Source organism: Struthio camelus, chromosome 30 (genome assembly GCF_040807025.1).
Source record: "Struthio camelus isolate bStrCam1 chromosome 30, bStrCam1.hap1, whole genome shotgun sequence".
Lineage (NCBI taxonomy): Eukaryota > Metazoa > Chordata > Aves > Struthioniformes > Struthionidae > Struthio > Struthio camelus.
Genome location: NC_090971.1, coordinates 986,978 through 1,008,210, shown reverse-complemented (window position 1 = coordinate 1,008,210; position 21,233 = coordinate 986,978). Strand labels below are relative to the sequence as shown.

At 47.1% G+C, this 21,233-nt stretch overlaps 1 long non-coding RNA gene and 1 other non-coding gene across 2 annotated transcripts in view; both read right to left on the bottom strand.

Annotated features, from left to right (window-relative positions):
• LOC138062907 (uncharacterized) overlaps positions 1-12,994 on the bottom strand; it is a 105,855-nt gene extending 92,861 nt beyond the window's left edge. Inside the window, exons 1-2 of the long non-coding RNA XR_011136616.1 lie at positions 12,905-12,994; positions 2,442-2,517 (exon numbers count right to left, since the gene is read on the bottom strand). This is a non-coding gene — a long non-coding RNA (uncharacterized lncRNA). The remainder of the gene's footprint in view (positions 1-2,441; positions 2,518-12,904) is intronic.
• On the bottom strand, positions 6,010-6,083 carry TRNAR-UCU (transfer RNA arginine (anticodon UCU)). Its single transcript has one exon. It is a non-coding gene; the product is annotated as a tRNA-Arg (tRNA).
• Positions 12,995-21,233: the final 8,239 nt, after the last annotated feature.

The following is a 21,233-nucleotide window of genomic DNA, read 5'->3' as shown; positions in this document are numbered from 1 at the left end:
TTAGCCAGGCCCACACCCTCTGTGAGCTGCCCCGCCATCAGTGTAGTCCCTCTTTGAGCTACCCAGCCATCAGCCCAGGCCCTGTTGGAGCTGCCTCGCTACCAGGCCTCCTCTTTGTTTCAGCTACCCCACATAATCCTGGCCCCTGGCGCAGCTGCCCTGCCATCGGCCCACGCCCTCTTCAAGCTGCCCCGCCATCAGCCCCAGCCCTCTTTTGGCTGCTCCACCATCGGCCCAGGCCCTCTCTGAACTGCCCTGCCAAGGGCCTGGTCCCCGGTGGAGCTGCCCCGCCATTGGCCAGGCATCTCTGAGCTGCCCCGCCATTGGCCAGGCCCTGTCGGCCGGCCCCAGCTGCACCCCCGCCGCAGCTCCACACAGAGCCTCCAGGGAGCGGCAGCCGCACCCCTGCCGCCCCGCAGAGGAGATCCTGGCCACCCCTCTGCTTTTTCTCAGAGACTGACATTGGCTCCAGGGGCGCAGCTGGGGCCCATGGGTTGACACGTCTTTAGCTCTCTAACTTATTTTTCAGGGGCCTGGAAAATGGGACAGAGCTCCACCTCAGCACACTTCTGGATGACACCACGGTGCGGAGCGGGAGCAGATTAGGTGCTGCAGGGCAGGGCTGCCATTCAGAGGGATCAGCGCTGGAGAGGACTCAGCATGAACTTGAAAGGGAGGAAGGTACAATCCTAGCAACAGGAATTGGAAGGCTGGCAAGCTGCCTGGGACTGTCCGCCCCTCAATCTCACAGTCCCATGGCAGGCCCAGGAGCAGGTGCTGGGTTCCAGCCCATCAAGTCAGAGCTGTGTCAGGGGCATGACAGGCATCCAAACCTGGGACTGGAGGGGGTCTCTGCTAGCTCACCCCAGGGCACTTCATTGGCCACAGCTGGGGCAGCTGTAGGGCCTTGCTCTCCTGTTCCTCAGCTCACAGCCCTCCCAGCTCTCCCTTTACATGCTGACTGGAAGTCCACTGCAATCCCGAAAGATCTGATTATTATATGGGGGAGCAGCAGAGCTCGATAGGCAGAGGGTATAGCTGACGATGGGCTGGGGATGGCCCTACTTACCCCTCTTTTGCGCCCTCCATGTGTGGCAGCCTCTGCCCAGGGTAAGAGCACACCTGGATGGTTCTCACTCCCAGGCACCAGGTCTCCCTGCCCAGGCTGCACAGGGGCAGAGGCAAGCCAGCTCCAGAACAGAGGCCACGTAACTGTTCCGGTGCAACGCTGAGCTCAAGCTCTTCAGGCCTGCAGAAAGCCTGCACATTATCTGCTTGGCCCCGCACTGTGCTGACCTGGCTGCACTGCTCTGGGCTGCAGCTGGCTGACGTCGGCCTGACTGGGAGCGTGGGCAGAGGGAGCCCACATCTGTCTGGGAAAGGCCCTGCTGAAATGCCCTGTGTTGCTAGACTTGCCTGAGTGAGTAGCCAGGGAGGACTGGGGCTGCTCGGAGTACTGGGCATAGCTTTTGGGTTATGTTCCCTGTAAACGACACCACGGTCCCAGAGCACTTTTGTGTCCTGCCTCTTTCTCCCACTTTCCCGAGTTTGGAAGCAGCATTGCAGAGATGGTTCTGCTTCCAAACTGCCATGGGTACCTACTGGGCGTTATCTCAGGCAGAGAAATCCAGCAGCAAGCCTTTAGTACCCATCCCGTTGCTATTCTCCAGTTGCCCTCTCACCCCACAACAACTTATCTCTAAGTCTTTTAAAGTGCAGCTCTGAGACATCTGCATGGGCATGTAACAGCAGGACACGGGCTGTGCCCCATTCACGTGCTCTGCCTGTGGCGCTGGTTGCTGCTTTCGGGTCCCATTCAGGGTAAGTGATGCCTAACCAACCTGACTGATTGCTTTCAGTGTTGAAGGGCCTTTATCTGCAGACAAGGGAAGATCGGGGAATGTCATTTACCTTGTCTTCAGCAAGGTTTGGTCACAGTCCCCCCAGGTGTTCTTGCACCCAAGTTGGCATGTTACTGTAAGAGCCCTGAGAACATCGCCCCTCTCGGAGCATTGGCTGCCTGGAGGTTTTTCACTCTGCTGATCCAGCCTTGGTCCCTGACCCACAGAGAGGCTTCTTGGCTTGACCTCAGCTCTACCTCATCACTACAGACTTGTCTGACGATCTGAACTACCACCCCTGGGCCTACCCTGCTCGCCTTGCTACGTACGGTGGGATGGGGCCCTGAACGGCCAGGCCTCTGCCACCCCGGCCTTGTTATCACACTCACCACCCAGCTCCCCATCCCGCAGGGAGCCACTGGTCTCCCTGCTCCCTGACCGGGACTCCCACCTGTGTTTGGCAAAGGCTAACCATTAGGCATGCTAACCTACATTCAAAATCAAAGTGGACCCATGTACAACATGGACCAGTACACAAAGTGGCAGGTCTGTGACATTCACTTACTGTTACCTTCCCATTTTCTCCAGTGGAGCACTCACCCTTCCATTGGCCCTCTGGGTCCTACAGATGATGGCTTCAGTCTTGGGTACAGCAAGACATTTCAGCACCTGAGTTCTTTGCCAGATGAGGTAAAATGGAGACAGTGAAAGTGATGGTGAAGGTAATGCTGATGCCAGTGGTTTCTTTCTCCTCATTCTAGAATCCACTCGGGGTCATTTTTACATTGTAGCTGACATGCTTTTTTCAGTGTTCTGCAACTCCATATTACATTTGAATGTACTATAGATGGTGCATTTCACGTGTTGAATACTTGCTATTTGTTCTCTTTGTTCCTGTAAAGCTGATTTTGCTCTGCTCCCATGGCTGCTTTTTTTAAAAGGCCATGCATGAGCTGTTTATAGCCCTGGGTCTCCAGTGTCCCCTCTCTTATCATTCTATGTACTCCTCCATATCACATCCCATGTCCTCACTTTCAAGCCCTCTGCTATCATGTCAGGCCTGCATTCCTCCACCTGACATCACTATGCCACAGTCATCAATACTTCACTCTACACAGAACATGCCACCTATTACTTGCAAGGGCAATACTGTATTGACTGGGCTATAATATAGATAAAAGGAGTTCTGGGAGAGGAAAGGAAGAGGAACATCATATATTAGATGTGGTTTTCTTCAGGTTCAAGAAATCTGGATTCATCAGTACAGCACAAGCTTGATAGAGGTACATGCCAAGATACAAAGGACTCATGGGAAAGGACAGTGCTCTTTGCCCTTCCCAGTTAATCTGTCTGGGACTGTTACAAGTTGGGAAGTAACTGTAAAAGAGAAGAGTTTTGAATGTAGTGAGGTGAGGAAGTAGATGTAGCTTAGAGAATGGTTTCATGAAGCGCTCTGAAAGCCATTGGTCCTTAAAGGAGGCTGCACAAACACTTCAATTCCCAAGGTATTTGCTGCCCTATGCAAGACCAAGTTAGTACAGCTTGGAAGTCTTCATGCTGCCAATGGATATGACTGGGACTGAGTGAAAGAGCTAGATCACATTGGCGCATACTCATGGTGGCCTGGTCTAGGCTACAACACAAATCTCTGCACCCATCCTCAGTCCACTGGCAATGGATTAAAGCCATTCCCGTACGAGAATGGTAAAAGTTGTGGCACTTGAACCACATGAAGAAACAGCACTACCCCAGCCTGGGAGAGAACGTGAGCCATGAGAAAGGATAGTCTGGGGAGTGTTTGTAATGACAGCTGCTGTCATTGGGGATCAAAATAAGTTTTGGGAAGCAGTCAGAAGAAAGGACAGTTGTGGAATTGTTCCTTCTGACTTCATCATATATATAACCATATATTAACTGCATGTTATATTAACCATACATATCCGTATGTTAAGAAGAGAAATAGTCAAGATTTCAGAAGAAAAGGATAAAGAAGCAACTTTGACTTGCACCTGAGGAGGAAAGGTTTTGCATCATCCTAATTTCCATGCACTGCTTAAAGAACAGCAGCTACTTCATTCTCTTGACATGCAGGAATAGACCTCTTCTGATAGTATCATCCTGAGTTACAGAGATGTTTCCAGAGCTCACTGCTCTCTGTGCTGTATTTCTGTTTCCTTCTCGATGAATACCAGGTGTATTAGATAATCCTTTCCCACCCTGCCAAACTCTGGCCTATAAATAGTGGAGTCAATCCAAAACATGATAAAAACTCAAACAAAACTGCTGATGCAGTGATAAGCCAATGGCCCAAAGACTAGTTTATGTCAGACTAGGCTGAATGAGAGAGGATAAAACCACATGATATGCCAGTAGCACTTTGAATGCCCTCCTTTGCACAGGGATCTGAACTATATTCCACCACTCACAGGCTCAGCAGAAAGGCAAGGGCATGAGACAAACAGGTTTCCTGTATATGCTTTGTCTCCTTGCTGTGGTGGAACATGTAACCAGTTATCGTTTCCTTTTGTGCAGAAACCTGTTTAGGTTTATTTTCCTTCAATGAGCGGCCCACAAATGCCTCCCTCCATCTCTGCCTTTCACTGCACAGAGCTAGGCCCAGGGGCTTCATAGGATCTCCTTCATCTTTATTATGACATTCAGTGGTACCATCCACTACTCAGAAGGGAATGTCTTCTATCTGCATTCTCTAAATGAAGACCTTCCCTCTTCTTCACTTGTTTCAGGAGAGCATTCCCCCCACAGATTTCCTTTGTAATGTACCAAGGAAGATACTCTTCTGGGCTTCATGAATTTGTGTAAAAATCAAGGTCATGTAGGTTTGTACCAGAATGGACATGTAGAGAATGCAGATATGGGGAGACTGCAGGTGGGAGTGGACTGAGATACATCAAAGAGGCAGGGAGAATGGGTAGGATTAATTTGCACTATGTATCTCAGAGCTGGTCCCTGGCTTTGTAGTGATTAGTGGAGATCAAACTGACGCAGTCAGCAAAGCATGGATACTCATCTTCTCCTAAAGATTCTGCCTGCAGCTGCTAAAGTTACCCCCCATTTCTCCACAGCGAATAGAGCAGGATCTGGGAACAATCAGCTCAGCTCACTTACACTTGGGCATCTAAAGTAAGGTGAAGTGAGTCCATGAACAAAGAAGGCAGAATGTCTCCAGGATGCTGAGAGCCAGCAGAGTGACACTAGAGGCTCAGAGAAAGAAACCAGCGGTTCCTACAGTGACCCAGCTCTAAATGTGCCTGGCTGATCCAAGGAGCTTTAAGGAAACCTTCTATATTTACTCCTGAGCTTCATTGGTCCTAGCAGCGTATCTGAACCTCCAGAGCTGAGTGTAGATCATACATCTCCAACAGCCATTTCGGATCTACTCTCTGAAGAGGATATGAAGCATCCAGGTCCAGCATCCCTCCTTCAACCTTCAGCACTTGTCCACCACAACCAACTACTGTAGTAAACTGTAAAATCCCATAGCAGCCCCCATTAAAACCTGTTCTATCAACTCCAGCTGCACTAGCGTTCAGCTTCCTTCTTTCCATTCTTGCTACTGCTAGCAGTGAGATCACATAGGAAGTTACATACCATTAACTTAAGTCATCCGTGAAAGAAATAAAAAGGTTGCTTTGCTACTAAGAAAGATGAACCGCCATGGGGATGGTGCAGGGAGTTTCCAGCAAATATGCATCTTCCACACAAGAAAAATCAGAGTATTTGCAAAGAATTTGTATAAGGTGGGAATTCAGAATGTAGATCTATAGTTGTTAGTCATGCACATAAAAGAAATGACCATATTTATCAAAAGAAATACCAACAAAAGGCTGCCCACCTGATTCTATTGAAAAGCACAATATTATTCTCAAGAAGGTATCAGAGGAGGGAATCATGAGCAGTGTTTGGAGAACAAATGGGGTTAAAATAGCAAAGCTTTCAGGAGATACCAAAGGAATGGGGGAAGGGGAATATGATGAAAGAAATATACCTCAAAAGGGGAGTACACAACTGTTTTGAGAGTCAGCAGCAAAGAAGGTGTCATGAAACGTCATTATCTTTCTTCTCAAACCCTCTAGGGTGTTATAAATGTAATAGATTGGGATCTATATAAGGAATGCACATAAAAGAAAAGAGACACCTGCCTGGAGATCATCTCTGCCGGGACTCGAACCCGGAACCTCTGGATTAGAAGTCCAGCGCGCTCGTCCATTGCGCCACAGAGACCTCACCATGAGTACAGCATCAGCACCAGAACTGAAAAATCCTATGCCCCCCTGCATCACTGCAGGGGGGTCTTGGTATCTTGCTCTTGCTGCATAGCACTGAGGCAGTGTGAAAACCTGGTGCCAAGATCCATCTCCCTGCAAATCGACTTCTCTCAGCATCCCTTTCTTTCACAGGGATAGGCAATAATTCTGGGTATGATCCATATCTCCCTCAGCAGCAGGGATGCAGCAAAAACCTGGATGTAGGATTATCATCTGTATCTCTGGCAAGCTTTCTACAGCATCGCTAGCTCAATCGAGGACAGAGCTAAATCCTGGAGTAGAGTTAATTACTGCATTTCCCACAGCATCATCACAGCATCCTCGGTGCAAAAGCCAAGAGAGAGAAAGGTGAAAGAGGATTTAGCGTACAATGATGAACTCTGTCAATGATGAGGAAGGCTCAGTTTGTCATGAGAAAAGATGCAGCACCCTATGTTTTTAGCAGAGACATAAAAGAAAAAGCAGTCATAATGTTTTGTTTTAAGAGAACTGTCTATCAAGGCTTTAATTTTAACTCTAAGCAAAAATACTGGAAAAAATACTAGAAATCTATAAATCATCAAAATAACGGGAAATATCCTATTATATCCTCTGAGTTATTAAGCAATTAATCAAATTCTGCACATGATTCTTTGCTGTGACAAACCACATTTTGCATTTCTAATCTGCAAGGTCTCTAGAGTATCATTTACTCCCAAACATGCTCTTAATTAGGGAGAAATTGGGTTGAGAAGTCACAAGGTGCTACAGAAAAGAGGCATGCACAGTGCTGACAACCTCAGCTCATCCAAGGCAAAAACAAACCACTTGGTTTCCCCTTTACTGATGCTTTGGGGCCATTATTCAGTGGACAAAAGGGCAACTGGGAAAATGCAGAACGTCGGTGGGGCTGATGTGAAGGTAGAATCAGTAGTTTTTCTTCTTTATTCTGATTTTCCTTGGAGGAGTCTAAAATCCTGCTACAAGTGGTAGGAACGAAGGCAGGGGCTCTGTTTCTACCAGAAGTCCTCTCCTGCTACAAGAGATACCTAATAAATTGATAATCCTTGAAATAAATTATCCTGTGAATGAGCTATAGTGCTAGTATGGTGCTGTATCACGACCAGTACCTTGAGAAAACTGGAAGTCTAGAAAACACCTGTCTACAGAGTGAATGAAGACTGACCTTAAAAAATGTAACATAACCAATCTTAGACAAAACTACAAAGCACTGATATAACAAGAAGGGAGAAACAAATCTGACACAGCCCTGGCTGCAGCAGTTGCATTCCTCATGGGAAATGAAGATGCCAACCCTTTTAATATGGTTTGGGGAAGCTGCAGCTCAAAAGCAGTGCCTATTTCAAATTAATTATCAGTTTTGGTAGAGTGGAGAAAATTTGGACATAAAATATTAAATTGTACAACCCTCATAAGAATGAATATAGCTTTATGTGCATCCACATCCCAGGAATCAGACAGGGCTTGAGGTTCAAAAACACTCACATCTGTCCCGAGTCAAGCTGGTCTGGGCCTTGTTGTAACTCTGCCATCTGCCTTTCTCTTCCAACCATGCAAGCTTTCACATGTTGGGTAATATACAGCCCAATAGTACGCATGCCTAAAGCTTAATAATCTATCGGCATGCAACATCTGCCCCTGATCATAGCATGCTCCAATCAGCCCTATTTCCCTCATTAGCAGGAATGACTAATGGGGAGTTTGAGTAGGTTCTGATGAAAGCTATACATTTCCCATGGAGAAAGTACTGGGAGAAGCACCTGTTGCTGTAAAACAGATGTGCAACAGGCTGCTCCCCCCAGAGAGCCCACCCTGGGGAGCAGTACTGCTGGCAGTTCTACCAGCTCCTTCCTTCCCATCCTTGTCCCAGCACACCACTCTGCTGACAGTAGGACATGGCTAGAGAAATACACCTCCTCCGGAGCCCTCTGTATTCCTGAGGAAACAAATTGGGACTTTACAGAGAGCAATGGGACACATCCTTCCCCAAGGAGATATATCTTTGCTGTGCAATGAAGCACAGCAGTTTAAACTGACAACACACAGCTCTGCGCTGCATCTTGTGTACCTACAAGCTCAGCATCAAAGGCTATCTCCTGCAAATGGGTGCAGCTGCTTAACTGCCCAGAGAGGAGACCTCAGTCGTGAGTCTCTGAGCCAAACCCACTCCAGCCAGGCATTAGCTTAGGAGGCCCTGCAGGATAACCCCTGTCGACATGTCCATACTATCTGTCCTCCAAGTGTTTGGGGCATGTCAGGATGTGGGGACTAAACGCTCTCTGCAGACTGGTAGGAAGCAACATGCAATTTGCAAATCCTCATAGCCATTTACTGTTCATCTTCATACCTTCTCTCATTTGGCCAGACTTCCCTGAGGTGCTGCACATCCCTTTGTTATTCTCATATGTGACAAATATGGAAAGCAGAGGGGAAGGAGTGTGTCATAATAGTGATGCTGAAATGCTGAAATCAGAAAAAATAAGGCTGGTAACTGGAAAAGAAGCCCTCCAACCAGTTGCCAAGGGCAGAGACTGGAGTGACCTGTGTAGATGCAGGTAGATTATTTTTGGGCGCTAGGGGATGCCAATAGACCTCTTCCTGTGGGAGGACATGACAGTGCAATTTAATAACTGGGGCAGTTTGTTTTGAGACCAGAGCAATGACCCTGTGTAGACAAAGAGAGGGAGGCGTTTATAATGTGAGCATCACTGGCACATAAAAGTGTTACAGGAGTGAAAGAGGTGCAGGCCATCTACCATGCTTGTGGACAGACAGATTAACACCTCACATGCCCTGCACAAGGAAAGTGTGAATCAGCCCCTAGTTCATCCTCAGTTATCTTCCAGGATACAATTTGTTCCAGATGGAAAGAGCATGAGCCATGGGCAAGGATGCAGTATGGACAAGCAGGAGCTGAAGGTGAACCCAAATTCCAAATCTATGTGGTTGGCACATGCCTCCCTCTTGTTTCAGTTTGGTTTTCCTTGCTCTGGTCCCATTTTCTCCCAAGATAATATACTACATTATAAACAGCTGGGAAAGGCCTTTTGGAAGTTAAAGACTTAAGCAGCAGGATGGCTGTACAGCCTCACGTCAATTTGCTCCAGGACAGCCATGTCAGTGCTGAGTGATTCAAAATCTCTTTGCATAATTAAAGAAACAGCCAAAAAAATCCAGAGGCTAATATCAGAGTTAGAATTGTGCTAATGTATTATGGTGTCCAAAACTATCCAAGAGTCACCACATAACCAGTTTAAACTCAGTTCACACAAAATTTAAAAGGGTTTTCGGAGATATTATGTAAAATAACACTCTAGCTATGCAAGGCCCAAATGCAGGCTGGACAAGGGACATCATCCTTCCACCCCCATGATCTGCTTTTGGGACAGGCCAGTTTCTTAAGGTAAGAGTAAAGCTGTAGAAGCTGTGGGCTTTCAAGCTGTGGTAGGGAGGGATTTTCCCCAGGTCCTTACAATTGGTAATTTCCTGTTTTCTCCCTAAACCTTTAATCCTCTCTTTATTACTCTGGTCTTCCTGTGCCTGAAGTGCCAGAAGTGCCCCAATGCACCCAAAATGCAGCCAGGTACCTTGCACTTGATTTGACCACTACATCACATGGGGCTTCAAATTCCTCAATCCCTTTCTGAGCCTTGCTTTGTGTGCAAGATTATGACTGGGCTCATCTAACAGATATTCATAAATTACATGTTAACTATCAGGAAACAGAATACACATCTCACCTGTGAACTTCAGAATGAGAAGAATTTGGGGAGCTCTTGGACTTTAGTGCCATAGGCTGCCATTCATGGCTGTACTGAAGCTTGTTGGGCGTGGGCACAACTCAGTAACACAAATGATAGATTTTCCACCAGCCTTGGTTAAATTAAAGTGTATATGCTTTTAAAGTAGCTCTGCTGTAGCCTTGTATGACTGTTCTATATACAGCTGTTTGATTTTCATTTTGTAAGAGTTAATTCCAACAGGAGTTATTTTCATATCCCACATAAGACAGATGAAATGAGAGGGCATGACCAGCTCCTGTCAGGAAGCTGAAACAATAACCAGTAGAGGTGGTTAAAAGTAAGCATCTGAGCAGCAGGACCCAAAGAAGTAGATATGTCTGGGGAGCAGGTTGGATCCTCCTCAAAGGGGAAAATTAGGAGTGACACTGGCCCATGTGAGGTGGGCACAAGCAAAGATACCTACGCAGTATTGTTATTTTTGCTGCTGCTGTTGTGAGTATCATTTCAGGACTGAGAGACTAATGCCACATAGGGGAAGGAGAACATAAACACAGAATGAAAGCTGTCAAGACAGGGACAGAAAAGGGAGATCCTAGCAAAAAACACATATCCAGTACCCTTTGCCTATGGAGCACTGATTATAAAGTTGTGGCTTTCTGGTCACCCTTCTGTCTGCCTTTCTGATGGAGCAGATCAAAATAGCTGCAGATAATTAGGTGTATTACTTGGGTATTTATGTCTCAGGATCAATTGTATCAGCCATGGACAGTGCATATCTGCCTTGTCATGTCACCAGCCCACAGCAGTTTGTCCTAGATGGGGAATGTTAAACATGAGGTCAGCAAAGAGAAGCCAGGGAAAGCTTTAAACCAAAGGAGCACTCAGCTTGGGTATATACAAGGAGAGGCTGAGGGGATGACCTCCAGTCCCTCATAGACTGGGATCGCCTAAAATGCTTGCAGGAAAGAGAGACATCCCAGGCTGGGTGTCCAAGACATGAAACAAGCCAAGGGCAAGGCAGAGGAAAGACTCTGCTGTTTATTTTGCACAGCTGAAATGGTGTAGCTTCAGCTGTGACTGCAGTAGCACCTGGGATGGCCAAGGATCAGCTCTGCTCCACATTACAATGGGCCACACCACCTAGCTCTCCAAGGACAGCTAATGACAGTGGTATCTACTCTGATTCAAACCCCTTCCTTACTGGCTTGACATAACTGACTCAACCCATGCAAAGAATTTAATTTCAGCTCTCATCACTGGAAATGGAGCCAATACTGTACTTGGAAATGAAGCCACCTGGAAAGCAGCAAAACAGCCTGTGCAGAGCTCATTAGCCGTTGAACTTGCTTAAGCCATATCAGCAGACAAAGATCAAGACAGATATTAGGCAGAAGGAGTTTCTTCCAGTGGCTTGATACTGCTCAGTTGGTGGTACCACACCTCTGTGAGCAGAGGAGATGGGACCTTCCAGATCTCAGGCCTGAAAATCTCTACCAAATCCAAGGATATGACCATCCCTTTCACCTCTCTTCAAGGACCCTGCAAAACTTAATATTATGTCATTAGCGACAGTAACAGCATACTACCTGGGCAAATGCTTACGCAGGGAATATGCTGTGATCCTAGCACTGTTTAACAAGTGTCTCCTTGACCTTCACAACAGATATATTACGGGGCTTCCAAAATAGCAGACACCATGGCAGAGTGTCCTTTAGAAACACTCAAATTGAGAGTCTGCTAGAAACTAGATTAGATGCAATCTCACTGTTACCCATCAAGAAATGCCATCTTTCATGCACACATGTATGAATATAGACACATACCCAAATTTCTTATGCAAACTTCATCAGCAAGATGATATTTCTGAAATGACCTCTGCCCCCAGTCTATAGCAACAATACTTTGATTTGAAGCAGGAAAAAACAATCCCTGTTCTTTATTCTTTGCAGGGAACTGGTATTAGCAAGCTCTGCATGCTACTAATACTGTGATACCCAAAAGGCTTTTAGTGGAGATTATGTCTCTGGTGGGACAGAGACATTTATGATGCATATATTCAGGGCAGATTATAGCAGGGAGATGGCTGGTCCTGGAAGCTGGGACCTCTCCTTTCTTCCAAGGAAAGTAGATCCGCTTAATTCTATCATGTTATTTTCACTAAAAAGCAGTATTTTACCCCTAAATGACTTAGCAGCAAAACTCTCATCCTCCCTCTGTGCTATGCTCCTGGTATTGTGGTAAGAATATCGCGCCTTAGTTTACCATGGATACCTGGCTGTATTGGGACAGTACAGCTGCAGATAGCAAACTGCCTGATTTCTCAACGGGCCGCTAGTTACTCCTGGCCTCTTTGAGAGCAGCGCGTGGTGGTGACTGAGCATGTCTGAGTGCCAGAGCAGGCAGCTCTATGCCAGCCGCTTGCTCAAGCTCTGCCAAGTTCCTGCTGCATCCCAGGCTCTTTTTAAGCTCAGTGTTTCAGATTTTGTCTTTTCTGTTTAAAAACTAATCACAGGATTTGCCCAGTAAGCCACATTCTATCACTTACACTTATCTCTCAGCCTTGTAAAGTATTCACCTCTGTGCCAGTGCTCCAGGAATTGCCATCATCTCTGCTGCTCCCAGGTCTTGCCTTTGTCTCTGCTTTCTTTCCAGCAACGTGGTATTTTCTTGCTGCATCAGGGCACCCCCCACCACCACCACCACACAGGCTTGGGACAATCTTTCAGCCAGTTCAGAAGTCTCCTGTGCCAGTCCCAGCTGCAATTTCCCTAGCATATCGGTGCAGGCCTTGCTCTGCTCCAGAAAGTAGAGGGCTCCTCTGCTTGCTGTGAAGGCTGTAACTCAGCGAGAAGTCTCTCCTGGCTGCTTTCTTGCAGTTCAGGGCACCCACAAAGCCCTGGTGCTCCTCAGCTGTGGTGCCTGCCTTACAGAGACGTCCCCGGCCCTCCCCAAATCTGTGGCCCGCATCCACTTCCTTCTTGCTTCAACTTTCACTCCTTGGTAACCGATCTGCTCCCCACCCCGCACTCCTCACCTGGTTTGCCTTCGCATTTTCTCCCTGGATTTGTCCGTTTTCTCCGGCTCGCCCCCTCCTGCCCACTTTCCCCGGTTTCCCCGCTCTGCCTTTGTCCCCTCTCGGCCTGCCCTTTCCGCAGAGGCGGATGTCCCTGGGAGGCCCAGCGGGGACGGGGTTTCCATGGGGATGGAGGCGGTGGCTGGGGCTCTCCAGTAGCAGGGAAAAGCATAAAGAGAAGGCGAGGACAGGACAGCAAAGTGGGAGGAAGAGGGGGTAGGGAGCAGCCGTCTCACCCCTCCAGGCTTAGGGGAGAGCGTGCATCAGCTCCTGTGGCTCCCACAGAGGGATCTCAGCTAGCAAATACCCTGCAGAGGGGGATTTACTCACTTGTGCCTGTTTTTTTTCTCCACTGGAAGGGAAAAGCAACACAGCAAAAACAGGCAAAAAACGACGTGGAAAGTCCTCAGTTCTGGAATCACTGCTGCGAGGGGGCTGTCCCTGCTCCCAGAGCGCTGTGAAAGAGAGGAGCAGCTCTTACACTGCAGGCAGGAGTCAGTCGTTGCTATTGAAGTAGCAGAGTTATTTTATGGCTTTCAGTAAAACAAATGATTATCTCTGCCTGAAGTGGTTTGCAGTGCAGATGCACAACAAACAAGAAGCAAAATACATCAGAAGTGACACCTTCTGCTGTTGCCATGAGCTGGGTTTTTGCTTTAATTTATATTTCCTGACTGATTTCCTGAATTATTTCCATTTTACTTGAGGAAAGAATACAAATTAAGAAACATATAACACAAAGGGCAGATAAAAGGGGGAATCTCTAACATGGTTTATTCAGATAGCAGGACCAAGCTGACTCTGCAGATCTGGGCTATTACCTGGCCTAACCGAGCTCCATCTGAGCAGAAAGGATCAAGCCTGACCTGTCCGACCTTTGCAGCACTTGTCCCTCTTAGCATTACAGCTCACCAAACTGTCTGCAAACAGTCCCTCCACCTCTACAACTAGGATTCTGGGGGTCTCACACTTCCTCCTCTCAGAAGAATCCCTTTATCCTTTCCCAGAACTGGCTTAGTGGGATCTGCTCTGGTTAAGGAGCAGGGGCATGTCTTTAAGATGCCTATAGGGAAATGAAGTAGGTATATCTATGCATCTCTATCCAGATAGAATGAGATAATTGCAATAGAAGGCTTGGTCCAGTAGAAATTACAAACGGAAAATTGTTAAAAGTAACCAGAAAAGTGTAAGTATTCTTGCTCTGCACAGTGCACTTAAACCAGGATGGTGAAGATGGAGTAATATATTTCTTTTTCTCCTAGAGCAAGCAAAGAGCAAGCAAACATTCCCAGGGTGTTGAAGATGCTTTGAAAGCCAAACAGCTTTTCATCAGCACATAGATCAACCACGTCCAGGAGTTATAAAAAAGCTAGCCAACAAGATGTCAGGAGCATTCAAGTTTCACTAGTTCCTGGGACACTAAGCAGCTAAGAGGAAAGCTTATGATGCCAGTATTTTAGGAGGTTGAATAGGATACCCAGTCACAAGCCAGTCTGTATCGCACCTACCTCATGCAAATTAACTATATTATCTCTAACTAACTTGGGATAATTTTTATTGGATTGTGAGTTTGGTTCTAAAGGTAATTAACTTCAGCTTTTTCTCCTCTTTCTCTCATATAGTCTGCTCATCCCAGCTACATTTCATCCTTGCCCATAACAGCCTTGTTCTCTGCCACGGTCCTTTAGCTCTCCACTCACATGCATGCGTTCCTCACAAGGAGGCACTCATGTGGGAAGTGCATCTGAATTACACTGTGCAAGGTTACATATCTGTAGCAAGTAAGGCTTTTAATCTGAAAATACAGAAAAGTTCATCATGAAGCTAGAATGCATTAAAACTGGGTAAAAATAAAATAAATTGTAATTATAAAAAGAATATCCTCAGTTCAATAATTAATTCTATCAACATTTCACAATAGTTAATTTTAGATTTTAACAATTCTATCAATTATTCAAATGTAAAAATGTAGTTGAGGCTTACAGAGGGCATGAAGGCTAGAGGGTGGGAGATAACGGAGAGGAAGGATCACTAGGTAGGTCACTCTATAGACCGAAAAACTAAACCAGTTTTCTTCAGTATGGCCAAATATAAGGCTGGCTGCACTGAGTCAGAGCAAGGCCCATCCAGCCCAGGCCTACTTCTGTCAGTAGCTGCTGAAAGAAGGGTATAAATCTCAGCAAGTATAGAGTGCTATTTCTCTGTCAAACACACCCACATACTGCTTTTTAGGGACCTCCCAAGTTAGAAGTTGCATTTTAGTGTTTTTCACTCTGGGATGGGTTTTTCTACCATTAGGTTTTCCAATTACTTGGGTAAGCTTTTGATAGCTACTGCAGCAAGGAGTTTCACAGTTGAACTATACACTGTATGAAGAAGTAGACAGTACAGGGCCACATTTACAGTTTACATCAGCTGCTCAGCTCTTTCCTGGCTCCAAGGAAAATCCATGGACAGCCTCAGGAAGAGAGAAGAGGAAATCAGGAGGCACCCAAAAGATCACACCTGAATTGCTGGTGTGACTCTGCTTCAGGTGAATTGCACCTAGCGCTGCTAAAGACCGACTATGTTTATTGAAAGCTTTGTACTGAATGGAGCTCCTGTCCCTACAGAGTGCTCCTGTTATCCTGTTGGGGCAACTTTTTGACCCTGCATCACACCCAAAGAGGGCTGATGCACAGGGATCCCACCATGGATGAACACCACTGTGCAGCCACAGTTCATGGGGACTCAGGCAAATCCCCATATTTCCTTTCAAACTTCTCTGGCCGTGTCTTCATCCTGAGCCTTGTCTCTTCCTTGTAGTTCCTTCCTATTCAGTTATTCTAATGCCCTGTTTCCCCCTTCCTATTCCCACCTTTCTCCCATGCTCCCTTCCTTTGGGTCCAGTCCTCAGTCCTCCAACAGCTCATGTCATCTGATCACAGAATCACAGAATCACAGAATGGCCAAGGTTGGAAGGGACCTCTGGAGATCAATGATAAGGCAGGGTAGCTCCATCCTGCTGAAAGGGCTCACAGGGTGGCTTCTACCAGGGCTTTCACAAGATGATAGAGAGAAAGCACTTGTGGGATGGAAGAACCAGTTATCAGCTGAGTCAACCTACCTCCAGTAGCAGCAGTGCTTCCTCACATCAGAGTCAGCATCCTCTGTATCTAGCTGGGTCAGTAGTGTAGTTAAAAGCAGGTGAGGAAGACAAATTGGGCCTGCTTTGGATGGAGTTGGACCAGATGATCTCCAGACCAACACAAGCTATTTGATGCTGCTATGAGAGTTAGACCTCAGACTGAGAGGTGCTCCTCAGTGAGGAGGGGAGGACCAGAGGGGCAGGCTGGGGCAAAGCCATATGGCTCATCCCATCCTGTTACTGGGAAACTGGGAGAGGTGCCTAGCTGCTGTTTCCTTGGGGAGCACCCACAGCTCAGCATCTCCCCAGGCCTGACAGCCAGCTTTGAGTGTGGCCATTACAGTAAAAGGAACACCAGAAGAAGTTTCTCCTCCCTCCACATGAACTGAATGTGTCTGCTTAATCTCTGTGGACTGTGCACTGCGGCACAGTCTCAGGAGAACTCCATGTGCCCCAAGTGCCAAGAAAGCAAACTGACAGGGGAGCAACACGCATGCAAATTGTACAGCTGCCTACAGGTACCCCTCTGCTAAAAAGGGATTAAGAAGGCGTCCAGCAGGTCCCTGAGAAGGGAAAGAGCAAGAGGAAGACCATACCAGCGCTGATGGCAGCACACTGCAAACTCCTCACATAGGTTTTATCTGTATCTAACTGTGAATCTTGTTGCAGCAGGGTAATACCAGGCCCAAGACCTTCAGGAGGCTGAAATAAGTACTGGGTATTTACCTGGCTAACACAAGTAGGCACAATCCTGCTCATGTCCTGGACAGGCCCAGGCGCATCCAGAGGGGAGAAAAACCCCTACCTGCAGGTCAGGGTCACAGAACTGGTGAATGAAATGAGTCTGGAGGACAAAGGGATGTGGGGTGATGTATTTAAAATATTGAAGCCAAGGAGACTGGGCAGGAAGTGCCCACAGGTCCCTAACAGCTCTCATGGCTCCCTGGAGAGGTCGCTGGAGCCACAAGGTGCTGCCTAGTGATACCCTGCCAGGACTCATGAGCAGACAAGGGACAACAAGTAGTCCATGTTGGGGCTGGGAGCCTCCTCTGCCTCCCATTTTGTAGTTTCTTCTGCTAGTTCCCTGTTTTGCTGGGGCTCTGTCTCCATAGCTGCTGGTGGGAGGGATCTCAGTAGACAGTGCTGTGTCAGGAGAAGCTGAACTTCCCCTTTGTGTTCCCTTTTTCTTCCCTGGTGCATCTGACCTGTTTTGGAGGAAGGGTCCTTCAGGGTCCTAGACTAACCTCTTATTTAGGGCTGGACTACTGCCAGCAGCAGATCATACTGTGGGCTGTTCTGGCCATAAACAGTTTTACAGGGAGTCTTAGTCCTATTTGTTCCCAATGTAACATTCCTTTATGCTGTGTTTTAGCTGTTCTCTTTCCATACATGCCCACTCGGTGCCACTGTTGCTCCACGTTTCTCCTCAGTAGAAAAGCAGCAGGTGTGAGAGCCTGTTGTGGAGCAGGAGATGTCCAGGGCAGGGGCAGCCAGAGGACACAATTGCTGGCTTATCCACTCAGCACACAGCAGAAAGTTTGGGAAAAGGAAATAGGGTTATCAGAAGAGCTATGGGGACAGTTACTGCAGAGACTTCCTACAGTAAGACCTTTTCTTCATGCAACAGAAAGGTGGAGAGGTGCTAGTCTTGATGATAAGACCACATCTACATGGTCTCAGGAACGTAAGCGCTAAGACAATGTCAGATTTAGCCACTCCATCAGTTCCATAGGGTAGCCTCAGGCCTCAGACTGCCTGGCAACCCTGGGGACACACATCTGTGGCCCCTATGTGTCCCTCAGCCTCTTTTAGCTATCCTGTCCAGCCATCCCAGTACATGTCCTGTTCTGGACTGGCCAGTGCTGACCACAGCCTTCTCCATCCACCCTTCCCAGGACCTCCTGATGGAAAAACCTTGTTTTTCACCTTGCAGAGGAGCATGGGAATACCTATAGGCAGGGTTGCTGCTCTGGGTCTTGACCCCTACCACAGAGCAGAAGGTGGGCAGCAGAGACGAAGACACACTAGCAACATCTTGTCCCCGACCAGGTTACAGCTGGGGATAGTTTGGAGTGACAACCACTGACTGTCAGGGAGCAGCAAGGGCCCTAAGGGACCGGGAGCTGGAAGCCAAGCATGATAACGCAGCTGGCAGGACAGGGGCCTCACCAGCCACGACCCATCCTACAATATACCAGGGCAAGGGGAGGAGGGCAGGACCAGAGATCATGGCCAGGTTCAAACAAGAGTCCAGATCACCCAGCAAGTCTGTGGTGATGAGGCAGTTCAGAAGTCAAGAAGTCAATCCACAGGTCAGGATCAGGTCTGATGAGAATAACCAGGGACAGACACAGCCCAGTGATTGCCAGGCAGGTTCATTGTGACGAGACAGCTCTGAGATCAGGGCAGAAAGTCACTCCACAGGTTGGCTCTGGCTCAACGGGCAGGCACAGGCATGGCTGTGGCTGAGCTGGAGACTAGCACTCTGTAGACTATAGCAAGAGCTGCGCTACATTTCCCGTTACTACCTCTTTCTTTTTTTGTAACCAAAAGCTGGTTTAATAACTCAGCTAGAGAGAGTCTCTGCTGATGCATATCCCTGTGCATACTCTGCAGTGGTGGAAGACCCTCTGTTCAGCTGGGCCATCTATAAAGGGTGGCAGATGGGTCACCCTTCTTTGCCAGGCATAGCAGCAGGAGGAGATGTTGCTCTATGGTGCTCCAGTTCCTTGTCACTCACCCAGTGCTCTGTGCCCTTGGTGGTGGCTACTCTGGGAAGGTGCTTCATACTTGTGTGGTCCAATGCTGCAGTGTGTTAGGTGCTCTGCAGCCAGAGAACATCTCAGAAACCCCCTTCATGGTGGCTCATTAAGCTCTTCAAGTGTGCAGGGGGTAGGGGCAAAATGACCTAAAGCTGGTCCTACAGGAGCAAACAAAATTTATTCACAATAAGTTTTCATTTCTCAAGGTCTTGGAGGACATGCCCCTGTCCAGTCCTTTGCTCTTGGCCATGCCCTGAGGGCATGACCCTCTGAGAGGAACGTGACTTATTTAGGAGATACCTAATTCAATAGCCTGAGAGAGGTGAGGCTGACATAGCTCCATGCCCCCCAGGTCCAGCCAGCAGTGAGGCTGAGCATATATTCCCAGTGGACACACACACACACAGAAACACGTATGTGCAATAACATGTACATACTCACGTAGCCCATCGCACAGATCAACACAGACGGAAAACACAACACTCACACACAAACAGAAACAGCAGCAACAGCCTTAACCCTCTCCTCTCCATGGATGATCAGAATGAAAGCTTGTTAGTGGAAAATACTTACACTTATACACAACATGGATCCCTCCAGTAATTGTCCTTAGATACTCAGTCAAAGCAGTAGCTGGCCCTAGATCCTCTCATCTCCGGTCACCCCATGCACAGAAACACACAAACATGCAAACTGGTCTCTCAGTTAACCACCAGACCCCACTATCTCTCCAGTAATTGGCTGGTCCCTCCAGTACCTTACTCCTCCAGTTGCCTGAGGCACGGAAACACACACATACCCAGCCCAGGCTTACGGCCACTTTGATTCCTGGTCCCAAGAGTTTTATCCTACTCACTAGCTAGTCCAGCTTGATCTTTAATAGCAATCACACACTCATATATGCACCCCGACAACATGCATGCGCTCTGATCTCTCCAGTCGTTGGCATCCCAGACAACGGGCCCTGGGACCCGTTGTCTGACTCCATATGCACACATACTCACAGAATAAAGAACCCCCTCATCCCAGAAAATATTTAGAAATTGAGTTTTTACTTATGAGGTAAATAAGGCCTTAATGAAATTCACATATATATTATATAAACACAGTTAGCCTTTATCAGACACACCAGCACAATCTTCTCAAAACAGCACATGAAGTTAAGCTTACAATCATATCATTGTTATAATTATATGCTTAATTTTAGCAGCTGCTTTTTAGCATCTTGCCTAGTTAATGTTACAATAGAACAAATAGAAACACCATAATGGGATGAATAAACATGAGCAAAGCCTGAAAGAGCATGAAGTAACAGAGATGAAGCAGTTCTCCCCTGTGCTGATAAGGCCTTAGCTGCCGTCCGAGATCCAGGTTTAACACCACAGCTCATGTCTGCGTGGGCCAGTCAGAAGGAGATGGAGAAAGGCAATCAGATGCCTAAAAGCAGAGACAAGAAGTCTGAAACTATTGCAGACCATTGTCCTGAGCAGCAGCTTTTAACAGGCTGGATCAGCACTTGCCAGACCCAATTCAGGACTGTGGAAAGGGGAGCGATCTCCCCACAGCCTTCCCAGACTGCAACCTGGGATTCACACAATTCCCATTTTGCTATTAATGTAAGATGATGTTATCCTGTTTCACCCTAAATAGACAATTTTAACCCATCTAAGATTTTCTAGATCTTTAATGACAGTTTTAGCATCTGCAACCAGAAAGATATGCAGTGCAAGGATTCTTTTGTTTTTGATATATATCTCTGTATAAAACCATTTGTACTGCTAGCTCTGCTTGGCTTTTCATTGATATTTTAGCTTCCCTAAAGAGCAACGCATAATTCATACCTTTTTAATAGCCAGTACTGCCAACTTCTCCTTCTCCCATTTTGAAAAATATGTGAATTTTGCTTCCACTTGCAAGCCAATTGTATGTTTTGTGACTGCAGTTCTCCTGGACAAAATTCATAACATGTTGTGAAAATTTGCATCATCTATGCACAATTTATAAATCCATTTTTAATTGCTATGATCTGTCTCTATCTCTATGAATTGTAGAGATCCATGAAAGATGAGGACAAGCAGCGCAACAAATTAGCAACACACATGAGTGCACACTACATCCAGCTCAACTAAGGTATGAGCCAATAAGAGACCTACAAGCCAGGTTAGGACAAAGCTAGTGCATTTATTAATGGTGATTTCTAAAAGCACTGCTGGTGGTTGCAACCAATTGCACTTGCCGACCTCAAAGGTCTGTGCCAGCCCAATATATGCTCCCTGTCTGCCAGCTCAAGGAGTTTGGGGAGAGATTGGGGGAAGGACTGCTCTGGATGTGATAATCAAGCTCTGGTGACAGCTCAATTTATCACTGGGAAAGTTTCAGCATTTTGACTCAAGAGAACATT